This window comes from Cyprinodon variegatus, unplaced genomic scaffold (genome assembly GCF_000732505.1).
Source record: "Cyprinodon variegatus isolate N-32 unplaced genomic scaffold, C_variegatus-1.0 Scaffold31, whole genome shotgun sequence".
In the NCBI taxonomy this organism is placed as follows: Eukaryota; Metazoa; Chordata; class Actinopteri; order Cyprinodontiformes; family Cyprinodontidae; genus Cyprinodon; species Cyprinodon variegatus.
This window is the reverse complement of record NW_015150484.1, coordinates 1,110,843-1,125,820: the sequence shown is the minus strand read 5'-3', so window position 1 is coordinate 1,125,820 and position 14,978 is coordinate 1,110,843.

Here is a 14,978-nt window from a genome sequence, read left to right as displayed (position 1 = left end):
GATTAGCGAGTGAAATCTTGAAAGCTCGCAAGATCAGGATGGTCTCGCGAGGCTAATGCAGAGTAGCTAGAAGAGCTGTTTGCAGGATCATACTGGTTGGGGTGCATGAATTAGGAAGTCAAGTTTATTTATATAGCACATTTCAGTAACAAGACAATTCAAGTGTTGTTCCTGAAAACACCCAAGAAAAGTACATAAAAGTACAAAAGATAACAAGAAAAAACCCAAAATATATAATGATTGATAAAATGGAGGAAAAATGGACTACAAACGTAAACTAAAATGTTTAGAATAATGAGGCCACATTCATATTTTATCCACCGCATACTTTTAGTCTCCTTGGTCATCACTTATTTCTTTAATGTACATAACTGTTAAAAGGTATTTCACTTGAAAAACATGGTTCCATACACGCTCTGTGAAGATTTGTAATGTTCCAGATAAAAGCTTTATCTGTACAAAACCAAACTAATTCACGGATCCCTTCAGTTTCTAAAAGGACATCAATCATCTTAAATATACATCAGGTAATAAATATGTTGTGGAAAAACGACAAATATAGGTATAGCTAAGACACACAGGTTAAGCTTTTAATTAGAAGATGTTGTAATATTTTTAATATGTCAATTTAATATGCTCAATGTTCTGGTAAATGCAGCAAACTGGTTGATATTGAACCATAAAATGTTCAATGATTGGATTCCATCATTCTATTGCATGAGAGGATAAACTCTCATGAGACGTTCATGTTTAGAACGCTGCAATATGAGCGCTTCCCTTTTTCTGCCAATAACTTTCTCTAATCATTGTTTGAAGGTCAGCAAAGGATTAATTTAAAAACCCTGACAGAGCTAATTAGCTCAACAAGCATAAATGATTTGAAGAGGTACTTTTTGATCTTAGGATTCCCAATTACAGTTTAAGAAACATCTTAGCCTTAATCTTAACTCCTTTGACTGGAATCCACTCTGTCTCCTAGATCCGCATCGATATTATGAGCACATTTCTACATACATAAATCACTTGGAATTATCCTTTTTCATAAATATGATAGGTCTTCAGAACTGGGATCAAGAGTTTTCTGTCCATTGCACTTGATTAAATACACATATAAAAAAACGAACATTAAAGCCTTTGCTTCTCTGTGTAAAGTGAAGTAAGAGGGAGAAAACTATATCAGGGCTTCTCAAACGTCAAGAGGAAAGGTCCAAATTTAATTTCTAGATAAGGTTAAAGATCTGGAACATCTAGTGGTGAGCAAATTCCTTTTATTAGATTTTCTAACCACTTGCAAGTAAAAGAAATGGCACTTTAGGCTACAATTGTTTTCTTATGTGACTGAGTTGCTCTAATTTGGACAAAAAAGCATAAAATCACCATAATTTAAGACACAATCTGAGCTTAAACTTCATTATCTTCTCGACTTTTCAGAATTGTATAAATGAAGGGCTTCTGTTCACATACAAAAATCAGCAAAGTGCAAACAAACATCAGCATGACATCAAATCATGGAGGTAATGGTTGCACTCTGAAACTGTGGAAATACTGTGCAACTTTTTTTCCCCTGAGTTTCTTAAATTTTATGCCCTCAAAGATTTTATTGATTGTTTTTGCAAAATAAATTTATTCTATTCTTTTCTTCTCTATTCTATTCTTCTTTACAATATATAGTTGTTTCCACATTTCAAGTGCTCAGAGTCCAATATGTTGCCAGAAAATAACACTAGTTGAACTTTAAATATATGATCACTGGTTCAATAAAAACATAACCCAGATTTGAAGGGGCAATTTAAATGTTATAAAATATACTCCAAAATCAAAATGGTTTTCAGAAGTGTTTTTTTCCGAAATATATAAATGTTTGTCCAAAATTACACCTTGTATATGAAGAATTCGCTCTGGGTTTCATCAGTGTTACATCATCCTCAGAGGTATTATGAATGTATTCTAACTATAAAGATCATATTTTGGATATTTTTTTTGACGTATTTCTTAGATTTCCTCCTATAATGTAGAGAAAAAAAGATTTCATATTTTAATAATTCTTCATCTAAAACAGTCTTAGTAAAATCATTTATTTGTCAAGGGCTCCAATTAATTCAATTCAACTCAGTTTATTTCTATAGCGCCAATTCACAACACATGTCATCTCAAGGCACTTTACAGTTAAACTAGATCATACAGTCAAATTGATTTAAAGTTTTCTATCTAAGGAAAACCAGTTGATTGCATCAACTCATTGACTCAAATGCAATCCCTCACACTAAGCATGCTTGTAGCGACAGGGGAGAGGAAAAACTCCCTTTGAACAGGATTAGCATCTACAGTTGTATTGCTACAAAAGTGTTCAGGCATTTACTGATGGTTTCTGCAAATAAGGATATTTCCTGAGACACAAGACTAATATTGGGTACTTTCTCTTTGTTTTTATAAGACTTGTTGATAATGTGGCTAATGTATGAACAAAAAAAAAAAAAAATATTTTTTTTTCTAACATAATACTCTGAGAAATTAGCTTTGAAAGTTATAACTATAAATGTCAGAGTTATGAACATTATAGATGTCAGTGTTATTGCTGTGCCAATTTAGCATATTTAAAACAATACATTTTTTCCCCAAAATGCTTTACATATTGGATTAAAAACAAATGATTAAATAGGTTTATTAAAGATAGAAAAAATCATTAAAAGCCAAGTAATAAGAAATGCTTAAATTTCACACTCAAAATATTGAACAAGGAAGGTATTAAAAGTATTTTGAAGATTACTTTAAACTTGACTAGTTTTAAAGGCTAAAGTGAAAAGGTTAGTCTTTGGCTGGTGGGGTCAGTGTGGGTTGCAGCTGAAGTGGAAGAAGACGGAGGCATTGTTTGCTACACATCTTATTTTGGTCTACAGATGATCCTCCCAGCCCAAATAGTGGTAAAATTTCACTTATAGTTAATTTAACCTTCTATGTTTCTGCTTGTTCCAGGTTTTTTTTCTCGATTTACATACATTTAGGAGGATCAGCTTTTGTTTTGTACTTAAAGGAAAAACAAAACTTTGAAATAAGAGGTAGTATGGAGCTATTTGAATCCCCTTTTAAAACATGGTTTGGTCGTCTGCGCATTAATCTGTCATCATCTTCATATAATTTATTGTAAAGGAAATTCAGTAATATTAAATTCCATCCATGGAGAGTTTCTGTGAGTTATAAAAGGATCAGTTCTAAACCTGAGGGAGAAAAAAGAAGTCTTGTCCGTGTCTGACATGTTCTGCTAATGTACTTTTAACATAATATCTAGATTTCCAGTCCAAATGGTATAGGATAATCTCGGGTGGAATGGCTGGAGGATTTTACCTTTAAAAGTTGACAGGTTTGGATTTTCTTAAAGCTCCGCCCAGGACCTGACCTCAGACTGATGTTATCACAGCAAAGTTATACTTACTGAAAACACATGTTCAGTATTAGGTTCTTAAAAAAGAAAAAACAAATAATGACTTGGTCACTTTGAACAGACTGGGCTGATTTTACAAGTGGAGCGGCGTGACGTGAAAAGAGTGCACACACACAGTGTCTCCAGTTTATATTGCAGCCAATGAGCCAGTTACCTGTACAATACGCTCATTGCTTATATAACATGTAAAGCCTGTGAAGAAACATGTCTCTAACACTCACCGTGGATGTTTTTATCCTAGAATTTGGCAGATAGATGAAAGCAAAACCCACACATAATCTATATAGATACTAGCCCACTTGATGAGTGGGCTGTTTTTTGGAGGAGTAGTCAGCCCCCACGCTAAATATGGATGACATTATGTAATTTGCAAGGACACACTTTAAGTTTTGTTTTGCAGAAAAACTCAGAAATATTAACATAAAAAACAAACGCTGGCAGTAGTAGCCTGTTTGAGCATTTCTGCAACGATGAAAAGCTGTGTTTGGTGTTGGTAGAGTATCCCTGTGGGCACAGCTGTAAAAGAAGGCACATAATGTAACAAAAAACACATTTTTCAACAAAACAGAGGCAACTCAAATGCAAAAACTGTGGTAACATAATCTGTAAACAGCATAAACAAAGTTTTGTGAAAGCTTGAATTGGCATGGGAAAAATCAAGCCAAACTAAGATGAGTGCTGATAAAAACCTCTGACTATATAAACAATCAGAGGGGTGATGACTAACCAAAGACTGGAGTTGTTTAGGGTAAATTAAAACATGGTGAGCGGGCAGCTGAAAACAACAGTAACTAAGACCAACTGCTAAAGAACCTAAAAATAACAGCATGACTCTGTAAAGCAAAAAGAGCAAAAAAAAAAAAAAAAAAAAAAAAAAAAAAAAAAAAAACTAAACAAAACAAAACAATGAGACTTATGACTAAAAACTCATCGTAAAGACAAAATCAGTGACATAATATCCAGTCAACAGCTCTAAATCCCAATGATGGAAAGCAGCTTTCATTTGTGAGTTTAATAAAGCATATCCATTTAAATGTCCTTATCTGCCCAATGGATCAGGCCATTAGCACTAATGCCACACACAGCGATGGTTCTTGCATGAATTGTGCACTATAAAAAGTCCTGCTCTCTGCCACCCCAACAGAACCAAATAGAAACCGACTCCCGTGGTGAAGTCTAGTTCACGTAAATGCATGTAACTTCCATGTTTGACTTGGTAAAAAAGCTAAAAACTGGAAAACTGTCAAGACAAAAAACTTGTCCCTAATCCTTTCACCTTTTTTAAACAACAAAGAATCTGAAGGTCTGAATATTTTTTCTTATTGAGCCCTTTTTAAAGTCACCATATCCTGGAAGACTTAGAAACTCAATAAGCATATTTCCATGTTTGACCTGTTTATGATTAAAGTTTAAATACCTTGAAAAAATGGAAAATTATAATGTTGCATTATTACCAACAAAATAAAGGTTTTATAGATCTCTCTTTGTAGCTCAAACAAACTCTTTTAAGCATAGATTGATTCAGTTGTGATGTGACCAGTCAAATATGTGTGTATGTGCCTGATTCCCCCCCTGATTTTCCTACCACAGCACAAAACATATTCAGCATAGGTAAACTCCCATTACAACCTTTTCCAACCAATTTTATGAGAATATAAATAATTCAGAAAGTCATGTTATTGAATACTTTCTTTATACATATAACTATAGTTCTAATGCAGTTATTTATTTCAAAGATGTCAAGAAAAATTAAAACTTTAGTAATATCTGACTCGACTACAGACAATCAAACAAGCTCTTGATCTCCACCCTCCTGATTCATGATGTCCTGTTTGTTCAATGGACCCTAAGTAAATACAGTAAATATTCCTTTTTCAGTCAGGATTTCTGCTTGAAAAGATATATCTGTAAAAAGTTGTTCAACAGAGGTAAGCAGTTATGAGTCTAATGTTCTGGGCGTCATTCAAATGCTTGGATCATCATGTTGCAAAGACAGCAGAGCAGTTAGAAAATGGAAAAAGCAGAAAGAAGCAATTCCAAAATGCTTTATTAGCACTTCTTCCCTCAGTCAGTGTTACAGTTGTGTCTGAATATTTAACAAATTATGGTTACATGACACTGTTCGAATAATCTCATCCGACTGGGAACCACATTGAAAATAGCTTGAAAATACAAGAATTGAATGTGGTTTAAAGTTTTGTAAGGAGAAATTAAAATATTTAGTGTTGTTAAGAGCTAACTTTGATGGAGACATATAAAGTCTGGTGTTTCGCAGCCTCAGTCTGTCAGCTCTTTATTTAAGCCTAACTTTATGTCAGCTACATAAAGATTACCGTGTGTTATACCTTCAGTCAGCAGAAATATTCTGTCTTGCCTAATTTCTCACCTAGTAAACAAGTAAGGTTCATATATGGTTATCTTCAAAAGCACAGAATATTCACACTTAAGCGCACAGATGTGACAGGCACAACCACCTGTTGTACATTTCAAAGAAACAGCAGCACAGCAGGCAGGCCGAGGTCGGCAGGAGCTCTGCTAATCCTTCAGTTTCTCTGGAAACAGACGTCTAGGCCTGCAGCCGAATGTTTTTTTTCAGATAACATTGAATAGTTTGGACAAAAAGTTCTCATAAATGTCTTCATCAATTCCCTCTTCAAATAAAACGGGGTTAAACTGTCCCCTGGGCATTTTATTAAATATGAACATGAAGGCCAGAAAGAAAAATGGGAAAATAACGGCATTTAAAAAGCCATATTTATATACTGTCTTAAACAAAAAACTATAAAATTTTACAACCTGTTTAAGTGGAGAAGTACATCCACTACATCCAGACTAAGTTATAGAGGAGGCGATTCACGGCTGTCATTGGAAAAATTGCAGAGATGTTTATATCCTCCCTCTCACTACAAATCAACTTGCTGATTTGACTTTTATAAATGAAGCTCTGAAAATCCTTTCAGCTGGAAATGGATACCTGCAGACATGGTGGAAATTCTGTAGACACCCATGACCAGCACACGATAATTCAATAAGCTGTACTATGAATGCATAACACATCTATATCCCAGACTCTCTATCCGTGTAATTTCAGAAGTTATGTGCAAGCAGCATCCATTTTTTTTTACCTAATATTCCACTTCTCCATTTTGTGGGACAAAGTGTACTCACATCATTCAAAGCTTTATGAATAACGATTTTGTCTCCCCATCTAACAATGATGTAAACATCACATAACTAAGTATCTGACTCATACTCATGAAGTCTCTGTAATGTTTTTATTCATGTGGTTGAAAATAACGTAAATCAGTTAATTAGAAACATGCCACATATTGAGCTTTAAGGTCAGACATCCCTGATGATCTCTTCTGGAAAAATTACTGTGAAGCAGAACATTAAAATGAAACAAAAGCAGACCTGCACACAAGTTATCACATCTGACCACATGGTCACAATGACTTCCCTTACTCTACATGCAACAGGAAGCAGATTTTAAAAATCCACTGTGCTACTAGTCTGCACATGTCTGCCAGCATATTTTTTTCCCCCAGCATCCTTAAAACAAATTCCTTTTAAAATTTTATGATAGTTGATGATTCCCATATTGCTGATAATTGCACATAACTGTTTTAAAGATAAACCTGACAATTTGAGACATCAGGGAATAGTTTCAAATAATGAATCAAACTTGTAGCCTAGTGAACTAACCCCACCTGCAAGCGGCCAAAATCACTTTCGCCCGCGAGTGATCTAGCCTCGATCAATGCCCCAGGCCCTAGAACTGGTGGGCCAATCACAATGCAGAGATGGGTTTTGATTTTCTGCATGCAAAGAGGGTGGGGTTTTGAGGGCGCACCATTGAAAGTTAAAAGTTCTCTTTTCTGTCGCTGTTGTTCAATAAAAGTAAGTTTTAAGATAATTTGAGGGGAGAATATTATACTTTAAAGCACCACTGTATGGTCCATTTACCGATTTTAATGCGTAATTAAAAAAACTATTTCAGAAGTTGAGAGGAACGCGGCAACCAGCGAACCTTCCGAGGCTACCGTCAGCCATGGCTAACCGCAGGCCGTCTGCAGTGGCCCTCTTTCGGCATAGTCGTGTGTGAAGGACCGCTGGCTCTGATGGCAATTTTTGACTCAGCTTTGGAATCAGTTTTGGAAGAATTAGACTTGGGGTTTTCGTTGAAACGTAAGCAGGAAAAGGCCCTACGCTCATTCATTTTTGAGAAGGACGTATTCGCCGTTTCAGGCTGTTTGTTTACACTCCCCCACCAGCTTTCTGTCGCACTTACTATGTCACAGTCAGTTGCGCTCATTGGTCAGAGCGTTGGCCAATAGGCACAGAGAGCAGTTTGAAAAACAACCGGTTGTTCTCATCCACAATCTTCTGATGTCTCATTGATCGGGGCCAGACTAAAAAAGCATTTAATCTGGTTTATCAGGCTATCAAACTTGTGGATTTCTATGATTCTCTTCTCAGTATCTCGCCAGAGTTCTTTAGGATTTCCAATAATGTCATCCAACAAAGTAGTCTTGTTTGGAGTATTTCCTTAAAATACATTAATGATTTCGTCTCGGTTTAACCTAAAATGTTGTACATTAATGTGCAACTAATATAGTCATTGCATCTTCATCTGGGATTTCCTAAATTTTTAAAAGGCAAAGTAACCTTTGTTTATTAAACTGTTGTATTTAGAGCAAGTAATAGCAGAAAAGTCCATATTTATCATATCCTTCTGGCATATAAAAATTTGTAAGAAACTTTAGATTAATTTATTCATTATACAGTAGTAGATGCATAGGGAATGTAAAAGTCGCAAAAATGTTAAGGAAAACCCTTCTATGATCCTGTATAAAGTATAGTGCAAAAATCTGAATGGTAAGTACTTTCAGCTTGGTAGCTGTTCACTTTGGCATTATGATGCTTCATTCAAATGAACCTCCTGAAAGACTGATGAGTTCATGAACTTTTAGTTTGAAATAACCCCAAAAATCTCTTAAGTTAGCATCTGATTCAAGCCTAACAAATTGGGAGTGAATCGGGTGGAATAAACCTTAGTTAACACTTTTAAACATTAAGGGCAACAGCTGAAGTTAATTAGTAAAATACAAAAGTTAAGTTAGTAAGGTTGGTATTCACCTTCGGACACTCTGCAATATATTATTCAAGGTCCTGTATCAGCCTTCTTTTAAGTTTTTTAAATACACCTACCTAGTTAAGGTGTTTCCTAGAGGCGGCTTCGCTCTATCTAGATTGGGGATGCTCAAGTCCAGTCTTCAAGAGCTACTATCCTGCTATTTTTTTTATGCACCCCATTTTTAACACACCTGAATCAAATGAGTGGCTCGTTACCATGCCTCTGCTGGGCCAAATGAGGGGATTTAGTCTTTCAATTCAGGCGTGTTAGAAAAGAGCTGCATCTAAAAGTTACAGGATTGTAGCTCTTGAGGACTGGACTTGAGCACCTGAGATACTCTCCGACAGCTTGTTTTCACATTGAGGGAGGGGCTACTAGTAAAACTCATTATGATTACTCAGATATGCATTAATCAACAATTAATCAGCAATCAACAAAATAACAAATTGTAACTGATTTTGGTGAAGGAATATAATTCTAACATAATAAAAGCGTGAAAAAGCTGATCTTGCATGATATAAGCCCTTAAAAACCCTCTGAAAACAAGATTAACTCAAGTATTTAGGGAGAAAGTTAGTCTAGTCTCTAGCTTTATTTGTGAAACCTAAGTGCGACTCATCGGCTTCGACTGAAACCACCTTACCCAATGAGTACCCGATGAGTTTTTCACTGACAGTGCCGTATGGTGCATGAGTCTCTTCTGCAACAGGAGGCTTGCTGGTTTAAACCGGACTCTGTCCATTTCAGTCATCTTGTCCTTGGGTAACTTACTTCAGTGTTTACTGATGGTGGTCATAGGGCCTGGTGGTGCCAGTGTATGGCAGCCTTCTTTCAGTCAATGTGCCCCAGGGCAGCTGTGGCTAATGTAGCTTGCCAACACTGTGTGAATGGATAAATGCCGGAATGTAGTGTAAAGCCCATTAGAGTCCCCTGACTTGACTTGGGGTGCTATATGAGTACACGCTAACAGTCATTTAGATCAACTGCCTCAAAACTTTTAAGCATTTTATGATTCTTTGTGTCCATACTCCATTAAACAGTTTAAAGATCAAGGTCAATAAACTAATAAGGGTTAGACATGTATAAAGCAAAAACCTGATTGGTGGTTATAAATTAGAGTCAGATGGGAGCAAACGGCAACAACTATGAAAAAATGGATGAATGGGGGAAGGGTGAACTGACCTGGAGTCCACAGTGCGCACATTAATGAAAGACCTAGGAGTGAGCTACAATAACGTAAACTCTCTCTACCTTTAAAAAAATGTGGTGACGAGACTTTCAGTTAAGTCTTTCTAATAGACATTACGAAGTAAATATCTATATTAAAATACCCCCTCCTTTGCCTCACACACTCACTAACACTGTTTTGGCTGTAGATTAATACAAAGTCAACTTTTTTCTTTGACATAAAGAGTCCCATAACACTGACTCCTGGTAGGCCTCCTACGCAATTGTGGACTAGGACGTCTCATTGAAGATGTAAAGGTGCAAAAAAAATTCCTATTTCACCCACCTGATGTTAGTCTGTCTGACTGGACCTTATTTATACTCCAACACATGCCAGATTTCAACATGATGGTGAGCCGTTTAAACACGGCACCAATAGCAAAGCAGACAGTGGTACTTTTAATTACTCTGTTAATAACTGTGTATAGTTCATTAGACGGTTGGTAAAAAAATACACTCATATAATATGTTTCAAACCGCAGTAAAGATCTTAAAAAACAATGTATTTGAGTGTTTTATTTTTTACACTATGACTTGGAATTATAGGTAATCCAGAGCGTAGATGAAACCATAACGGTTACTTACAATGTGTTAGCGACGATGGATACCAAAAACAGGTAGTTAAGCGGATTCCAGAAAAGAAAAAGCAAAGAAGAGCTGCTGGAAGAACTGAAAAAAACTTCCCAAAATAAACACGTTCTTTCAAAGAACCTAAGATTGAATGGTGGACGTTGCTGCTACAGTGAGTAAAGATTGTGACCAGGAGATGAATGGAGAGAGTGTGGGTGAGGAGGGGGGCTGTGAAACTGAAGGTTTCCCGATTAGACTGATTTTACAGCAGAATATACTAAAGTATATCCATGTCTAGTGAAGGTGAAGAATGATGAGAATTGTGTATGGTTGTCTATGGCGGCGGCGGTGGGGGGGAAAGGGTGTTTTACTTCGTATGGGGCCCACCCAGATAATGTCGCTTATGGGCCTATTGTTGTGTCGTTACGCCATTGGGTTGCAGTAGGCTACCTCAAGCTTTCACTTTAACTCATTGTCTCTGAGGCATTCAGGTCCCCGCTCCTTTGCTCCGCCACAGATAAGTTATCACATCAGTGCACACTTTCACAGTGACTGCCCTTAGTCTTCCAAATGGCATTCAACAAGGAAACTCACTTCTGCCATAATGTAGGATATGCTCTCCTGGATATGGTAGAGTTTTTTTTTTCTCTGAGAAGAAAACCTGCCCCTTAAGCATTTTTCCAAAAACCTTTTTAAAGTGGAAAAAGATGAGTGAAAATCAGCCCCAAGCTGGGCTTCTTCAGTTCTGTGAAAAAATATAACCTGTTTACTGATTTATTCAGTAAATTGGCATCAACAATTACATCAAACAATTTGTTACAACAAGCAATGAGTCTTTTACATCACCTTAGAGGAATGGTGGCCCATTGGAGGATTTTTTAGTATGGCCCGTTTAATGTCTGCCACAGCACCTCAACTGGAGTTACACACAGATGTCTTTTGGATCAATGTGTTATTTCCTGAAGAAGAAGATAACTTATAAACAGTGAGAAGACAGGGAGGCAAAAAAAAAGGAAGTACATTTCCTTTAAAAAATCTGAAATGTAAAAAATAAAGTACAAGAGTTTTCCAGAATAGTAAATGAGAAGAGGAACGCAGAGTGGCTGATAAACTGGAGAGTGATTACTGGACAAGGAGCAGGTGGTTGATTAGAAACAGGCTGCAGCTGTGAGGAAAGATAAGTGAGAAAATTAGAGGAAAGACTGATCATTGAGGAAAATTGTGAAATTATATAAACATATATAAAAAAGTTAACATTTTGCTGCCTAAATTACATCATTTGAAAATAGAATTTTGGATTTAATCCAGTTGTCTTTGTCTGATAAAAATAATATGTTTGATAGTAAAATAAACATTAAAAACAGATAAGAAAAATCTTTATGCAGCAAATACTTAAAAAAAAAAATCTAATTTAATTAATCCTAACTAACAATTTAAACACCTCCTGGATGGCTTTATCAGAAGCTGGACATTTAGGATGTTAGCAAACATTGTAAGACAAAGATTAAAACAGGAGGAGGGCAGAGGGGAGCGTGTTAAAGCCTGATGGGCTGCCCTGCTGTTGCAGAAGGTACGTTCATCAGAGGAGATTCTTGGCTGATGATGCTTAAAGCTGGATATGGTTTGGCAGGAGCCCAGGCAGCACATACAGAGTGCTGCTGAGTAGACACTTTGGCAGTGTGCTGAGCCCCCCCACTATTAGATGATTGCCTCTGAGGTTTTAAGAGCAGTGGTGAGACTTGTTATGTCTTCAAAAGTTTCTTCTGCAGATCATAATGATAAGCTCTTTGATCCACTACAGTCTGGAAATTTGTGAAACCGAATTGTGCATGCTTTTTATGACCCAATTGGATTGCATATAGTGGTCACAAGTAATTGCTGGGTTTAAAGATGTTTTATAAAAGGCAGCTTTATTTCTCCAAACCACTTTCCAGTAAAGAAGGATGTCGTTCCAGCCTCATTGAGTAGGCCGTACTATTACTGACTGGATAAGGTTTATCATGTTTAAAAAGAACTGTATTTCAATAATTAACTCAACAAAAGGCGTCCAAACTGCACCGCATCACTGCTTCCAAACCATTGCCCTAAAAACCTTCTGTTCAACTCGGGAGTTTTAAGCGAAATGTGCTTGCAAGAATACATTAATCAGTTTAAAAGCAAATAATTGTGAGTCCATGTCTGCATGTGTCGAATTGTGTTTCAAGACTGATTACCACGTTGAGATAAGTTGTCATTAAAGAGCATACAGGCTGTCAGTGAAAGCTTGTGAGTGCAGCACAGACGTCTGTCAGAAGTAGTTTGTGGAACAAAGTCAGCTGACAAACTAGTATTGACACGTGAATAAGAACAGATCAGATAAATTATAGCGTTTCAGTCTGCTTTGTTCATCCTTCTTCGATAGAAAACCCTGAGCAGATGTAAGTCAATGTTAAAACAAATCAAAGTGTGTGCGAGAAAAACATTCTTTTCTCCGGTTTATCACTTTTAAACTATGTTTTTATAATTTAAAACACAACAACAAATCGGTCAAACAGGAAATCTTATGAGTATTACAAACGGTGTGTTTTGTTTCTGTTTCTAAGAAGTTGTTGTTGTGGAGAAACTGGAGAAGGCACAGGCCTCCAACTGCACCCCTTCCACACCAGAGGAGAGATGGTGAGATCTTATAGGAGGGAGGTCCAGGAGGGCAACCAGAGAAGCACAGAGGAAATTAGCAGGAGACATCTTGGAGGGAGGAAAGCCAAAGCAATGAAGGAATAATGAAATAATGCACACATCTATGTATGTGGAAAGGACGGCCGCAGAGGAAACCGCTCCTCTTTAAACATTTTTCCATCTCAGTGAGAATAAGTTGTGAAAAAACGTCCAGTGACGTATACCCTTCAGAAAAGAGAGGAAAGCACATAAAAACCAAGCCAAACTGCACACATCGGTTTGCATCTGCACAGGATAGCCTACATATAATAAAACTGCAGATACTTTTCCTAAGGGCCTGGCTTGTTAAAGCCTGAGGCTATGGATGGGAAGTGCAAGCAGAACACGTATGATGTCAGGATGGGACACAGAATAATGACACATCCTATCAGATAGACATCACCTTGGTGTGACACATAGTTTACAGATATTACAGGGGTATAAGAACCCACCAGAACTGTTTTCATGGCTCATCTCCACTCTTTTAAAACCATCAACATGAGCCTAGCAATGTAAAATTCTGTTCTATTACTCTGTTAAACTGAGATTAAATCCTGTTAAAGTTTAAATCCTATTTGAGAGCTGTTTGCTAGAAGAAGAGGCATTATTATAAATTGTCTTTTAACTGATTGCTTTAGGCAGAAAGAAGTGGGAATGAGCTAAGTTACAATCTTTGATGATAATATATATATTCTTTATTTGTGATTATTACATGTTTCCTCAGAGCTTCAAGCTTCTCTCCTGTGGAACCAACTACTGGTTTTAGTCAGTGACCTGGCATCAACTTGTGATGGTAAGATTTTCAAGTTGTTGTTTGATTTAAATTTAATTATTTATTTATTTTTTTTTTACATAAGAGACCCAACAAATGACGTAAAAAAAAAAATCATAGACATAACAGGTTTGGTCTCAGAGTGCGTTGTGTACAGCCCCACAGCTAACAACTTACCAAACAAACAAATTTTACTCTCTAACAAAACTATTCGAGATCAAATGTGAGAACAGAGTAAATAAACATTGGTGATGACGGACCAGCAATAGCAATAGAATGGGGACTGGATTGAACAGATAAAAACATTACAACATGAGATGCTGTTGGTTAAAGGAGTAGAGACAGCACAAATAGGGACTCTACTTTTTACACTATGATCTGCAAATAAGTTGTTCTGGGTTTTTCCCATCAATGCTTTCTTGTTAACTACACAATACATTCATCAGATTGTGCCCAATTTTGTCTTCTGAGAACACCACACAATGCTTTGATGTCTTACCAAGACTATCTAAAATGTTAAATATCCCATATTTAAGGTTGAATTAGTCCTGACGTCCTTCTGAGCAGACTAGATCACGCTTAACACATCATATACAGTTGGAGTCTCTCATAAAATCTTTTAAAAAGAGAGCGAGATCAGAGCAAAAATGACTATATCCTGTGTGCCAGGTGTAAGACATGGGGACAATTTTTTTCTCTTTTGATAAAGTTTACAGTTATAGTGGATCAGGTTATCCTGAGCTCTACATTCTGCAAAGACTCTGCAAGTAAATAACTTAATGCAATGCAATTGCTCTGCTTTGTATCTTTAGATAGAAAAATGTTAAACCCATTCTGCCTGTTCAATTAATCTAAAATAACTATGTACAGTCTGTGTAGATACAATGTTTTAAATCTGGAGGAATATTGACCCAACCTGAAACCTGTATCTTTTTAGCCTATTTTTTGTTTATTTAAAAAATTGTAATTATTCTTTTCATTTTCTTAACTTTAACTTCTGTAAAGGGCATTATATTTGATTTTATGACAAACTGACTGAATGGGAAGAAAAACAAGTATTGCATAACCAAGGCAAATCATAATTCATAATATAAGAAATTATATGTTCTATTTGTTTTCTATGAAAAATTAATACCTAT